General features: G+C 36.3%; 1 protein-coding gene across 1 annotated transcript in view; it reads right to left on the bottom strand.

Annotated features, from left to right (window-relative positions):
* LOC107725250 (uncharacterized) overlaps positions 1-5,171 on the bottom strand; it is a 31,732-nt gene that overhangs the window by 17,023 nt on the left and 9,538 nt on the right. The window contains exon 2 of the mRNA XM_016534445.1: positions 2,606-2,755. The gene's annotated coding sequence lies outside the window, so the exon portion shown is untranslated. The remainder of the gene's footprint in view (positions 1-2,605; positions 2,756-5,171) is intronic.

The raw sequence follows: 5,171 nt of genomic DNA, 5'->3' as shown, positions 1-5,171 counted from the left end.
GTGTTTCATTACTGCCCCGCCCCTTGCTCCGTCTTTCAACAAAAGCTTTTGGCGAATCCGGCACTGTACTCCCTCGTGTTGTGGAAGCTGTCCTCAGTAAAATGCGCAGCACACAATAGCAAATTGGGGTTATAATGCTCAGGAACAGAGTTAAAAAATTAATTGCAAGCACTGTTTCCTGACATCATCCGCTTTCGGAAGCCCAAACAAAGACGTTTGGGCACGGAGGTGAAAAAAACAGCGTTTCAGGCGGTCGCGCACCGGACGAGAAGCGTAGCACGTGCCACGTCTTTAAAATTCAAATACTTTATTTTCTATGAGTGTGTAGGCACACCGGTGGTGCCGTTCGGCGTCTGTCCGCGGCGCCCAGCTACGTCGTGTTATACTTGTAAGAATTGTTCTAGACATGCCGAAAATTTGACGCTACAGCACAGCAGCTAACTCTGCAGCAACACTTCTTCTTCGTCGTCTCGTCTGATGCACTCACTCAAACAAGCGTTCAAACCACAACCTCGCCCCTCCCCACCTCCCAACCATTCGAATTTCTGTAGGCGGGAATTATTTGTAATGATATTCCAATGAGCCGCTTTGTGATATCACAAAGCCCGGAAAACAAACGCTGTAGTCCAAACGAGCCGTTCGTTGTAGTTCCTTTGGAGTGGACTTTGAGATTTGTAACTTTCTAGATCTTTTTTATGCCCAAACATACACACTACACACTGACTAAAATTTAAAAAGTGAAAAAGCATAATAGGACCCCTTTAAGTGGGGGAAGCCCAGCACGTTCAGGTGTTCAATTAACGTTTGGCCCAATTTAATTAAAATGGAGCTATTGAAACCCCTCTGGTATTATCAGGCTAATTTCCATCTCTAATTTCATCTCCATTTAGGAGATAAGAAGATTAAAAACCCCCTTTTTGTTTTTCTGTGAACTGTACAGTGGAGCGCTCAGGAGGATCTATCTTTGTGGGCGAGTAGACTCACTGTCTCAATAGCACTGCCAGTGTTTTCTTTCGCTTGCGCTTGAAAACTGCTGACGTGTGAATAAACAGTCAATTAGCATAAGGAGCTTGTTTAATGAGCATGTGGCACAGGATCAACTCACGCCGGGCCCATTATGTCCTCTCTGTGTGTGACAGACAGGCAGAGGCTCCATTTCCTATTTGAGCAGAATTCTTACGGACACAAGAAAGCGAGAGCAGACTGTCCCTCACTGAGACAATAGCAAGCCATACCAAACCAAAATACTAGCGATTCAAAGACACTAAAACTTGAGGACTGGATTAGCCAGATTCATGAAAAACTAATCAGCTTCCCTGATTGATTTTACATTAGCCTTACGCAAAGAAAATATATTTCCTTATATGTGAATGATCAATATATTAAATGATTTAACAGTATATTGAGAATATACAGAATACTATATTGTGTTAATATATTACAAAACAGTATATTGAATAATAAATAAGGAATTGCCGCTTTCATATATTGAAAAATGTGTGACAATATATTTAATTATATATTATAATATATGTAATTTTATATTCAGTAATACACTTCATAACATATAGATTTACATGTGATAAGATATGGTACTGCATGTGTATTAATATATTGCACATATATTTACTCATGCAGTATATACACACATATATAAACATGTATAATATATTTCTTATATTTTATAACTATTTACATTGTTCATATTTTCATTTATAGCTAGATAACAACAGCACAAGCCCACCTGCATGTACTAAAGTATTTAGCAAAGAGACTATCAGCGTGCTGAAGAGTGCACAGCCATTACTTTTTAAAATAAAGTAATATATAGTCTTAATATTGTTTGGCAAGTCGTCAACCTGACCACAGGCTGGACTCTTCAAAACAACGGTAACCCCAAAACTCAGACATGAGAGAAACCCTTTTAAATTCCAAAATAATAGAACATTAAACACTAACAGATCTCCTCCTATATTAATACTGAGCAAAAACACATGAGATAACATTTAATTTTAAGATTTACTCTCCTTTAACAGTCGGAAGCAAAGCATGCTGGGAACTAGAAATCTGCTGTAACTCATTCTGTGAATGTGTGTATATATGTGTGTACATACATTCACAATTACACAGGGACATGTACTGTATGTGCAATATATGTACATAACAAAGGATAAAACCTTACGAATATTACATGTAATGCTATTTTTGTCTTCATTTCTAAATATTTTTATATGTATCAAAATATAGCCATACATGGTCAATGCATATATTGCAGTATATTGAAAAACATATGCACTAGTTTCCCAATATATGGAAATGTATTATGCAATGTATCGTATTATATTTTGTAGTATATTCCCATATATTTTTGTTTTGTAAGGGTATCATTTCTTTAACCAGGTTAAACTCATTGAGATGAAAATCTCTTTTATAAGAGTGCCCTGGCCAAGAAGTGATCTGGCCACTGAAACACAGTGAATCTGTATGTACTTTATATATATATATATACTTGTATCTGCAGGCCTCTGCTGAAAAAGTGTGTTAGAGAAACCCTTTAGGATTGCAATATGTTAGTCTTTTTGTTGTGTTAGTCATAAAAACTTACCCCATTTTAATCAACTCTGTCTGCACCTTTACTCGGCTTGCTTTAGGCTCTCATTCACAGGCTCTCAGCCAACAGAATCTCTTTTGGCTTGGATTAGAGGTAGACAAACCATCCACAACGTCAGACTGCTGAGATCTCAAGCACAGGCACCTACAAAAGAAGAGAAAAAACATCAATACAGGCATCCACAAATAATATGAATCAATTTCTGCAACGGACAAAGGATCCTGCAGTATTTCTAAGGATTTTGTGTTTCTGTTTTCTTTGAGAAATGCATTTGCTATAACTGAGGAAATTTTGTTAAGAAGTCAAACACTCTGAATAAATCACCGGGGTTTCCCTTATACACAAAGAAAATTATTTCTTAGGTTTAAAGATATTATTAAGCTTAATAATTTTCTTGCTTTCTAAGAAAGGTCTATTTTTTGTAAACAAATCAAACATAATAATAATGCTAAGAATAAATTTTGATAATATTCATAAATATTAACATACATAAAAAACTGAATTCCAAAATATTCCAAATCACATGTATTTGGACCTCCTGTGATTCAAGACTCTGAAATTCAAGGCATGTTGTGGGCTTTACAATTTTATCTCTTTTGACCTCAATATCAGCCAGAGACCTTCTGGAATTAGTTCAAGTTGTGATAGTGGCACGTCAGTGAATGCAGTTTCAATGATTTCTCATTACTGAGGGAGACAGCTCGACCTCCACCAGGATGGAGTCAGGCTTCAGTCAATAAACACATTCAGTTGCTCTTCTACTCCATCTTACTAATGGCAAGAACTCTTGGTGTTTGGTGAATATCTGTCAGTATGTGGTCCAGCTGCTCACTAACGTGTTTCAGAGTAACAAAACCCTGAGGATTACAGCGGGACATCAGTAAGCGAAATAAGAAGAGACGCCTTTCTACTTGAGTACTAGTACTAGTTGTACTCGCAATATGCACACACAACCATTCCATGCGGACACTTTAGTCTGATTTATGACTAAATGACTCTTATGAGCGGTTCTTTTAATGAATCGTTCAAAACATCTCACAAAGGCTGAATTCAGAATAGCATACTGGCATACTACTTTTACTATTTTTAGAATACTAGTATGTTATTCCGTGACAAATTATTCTCTGAATGAACTCACTGATAGATAGACAGTGCTGCTTACATTTCCTAAACCTTCAAAGGTGTAATTTTTATTCTTTTCCATCAAGCCACTGCTGTAGCAAGGTTGCACAGTGATCTATGAAAGCTGCTCCATATGGAATCATAGACTAAAAGGCCACATATTGATTGTATCTGCAGGTTTGTGTGATAGCACAGCAGGGGTGTTTCTAGGTTTCAGGAGGTGGAAAGACATGGAGCGCAGATGGAGATTCACAGTATGATTATGCTGCAGAAGACTGACCTCATGATTGGTTGTTGAGATTGATCTATTTCGTCTAAGGTCACAAAGGCCACTGCAGCAGATATCAACCTATTTCTAACCACTGGATTTGTGCTTCCACAAAAAGGATTTTAAGCTGTGAAGAGCAATTTCAGTGAAAGAGGGGGTCATATAAGTACACTGGTGTTGAAAATGGTTGAAATCTGCATGTCTGTGAAGAATATAGGTTAGCTTTAGTTGAAATGGGGATGGTTTACAGAGTGAATGTGGGTAAGATGTGCTAGGGTTAAAGTAGCCATTCTCAGATTAGTACCTGTTGGTGATTTTGCCTAATCCAACTGATCCTGCAGAAAGCCGATATGCTGGAAAGCTCAGGAAGGTCTACTAGCTATTGATCATTGGCTGCTTATCTCCCATATCTTGCAGTAAGAGGACTAAAGGCTATCTTTACAGTTACAATATCCGTATTAGGATTTATATTGTAAATCCTAAATCTGAATGAACATGCAATGTATGATTTGGAAGAGTAAATGTTATAATTTCTTTTTAACATCCAAAAAAACAGGTCAAATTCATCAGGCAAATTTAACCACATTAATGTATTTAATTTAAGCTACACAAAACAAAGAATACATTATAAAACATTAATAAATTCTAAAACAAATGATACCCCTTCATTCATTCATAAATTCATTTATAGATAATTAACTTATCCACTTGCACCAACACACACACACAGACACACACACACATTATACATAGATACATTTTTGAACACAGCATGTTTGAATACTATTTACATTTTAAATAATGTTTTAAAAATATATATTTTTTAAATTTTGAATACTATTTCTTTTAAAAAAATTTTTAGCTAGTGGAATGACATGTACGTATACAGTTAAGTGCCTTACAGTTTTTCTGAATTGCTAAAACACATTTCTTGAAACCATCACTCATTTTCTCAAAACCTTAAACACAAATCCAAATACTCAAACTAAATTCACGAAACCTCTGACTCTTCCATCAAAGTCAAACAATCACTGCAAAACCATTTTGCTTGCACTCAAAATCAAACAGTGCTCTCAGATCACACACACGAGTCAATAAAATAAACACTACAGAGCATTCATTAGACACTACAGAGAAAAATGGAGAACACAGCATCCAGAACATTACAGA

The sequence above is a fragment of the Sinocyclocheilus rhinocerous genome, unplaced genomic scaffold (assembly GCF_001515625.1).
Source record: "Sinocyclocheilus rhinocerous isolate Xijiao unplaced genomic scaffold, SAMN03320098_v1.1 scaffold3807, whole genome shotgun sequence".
In the NCBI taxonomy this organism is placed as follows: Eukaryota; Metazoa; Chordata; class Actinopteri; order Cypriniformes; family Cyprinidae; genus Sinocyclocheilus; species Sinocyclocheilus rhinocerous.
Note: the sequence above shows the minus strand (reverse complement) of the source record. Positions and strands in the feature narration are given on the sequence as shown.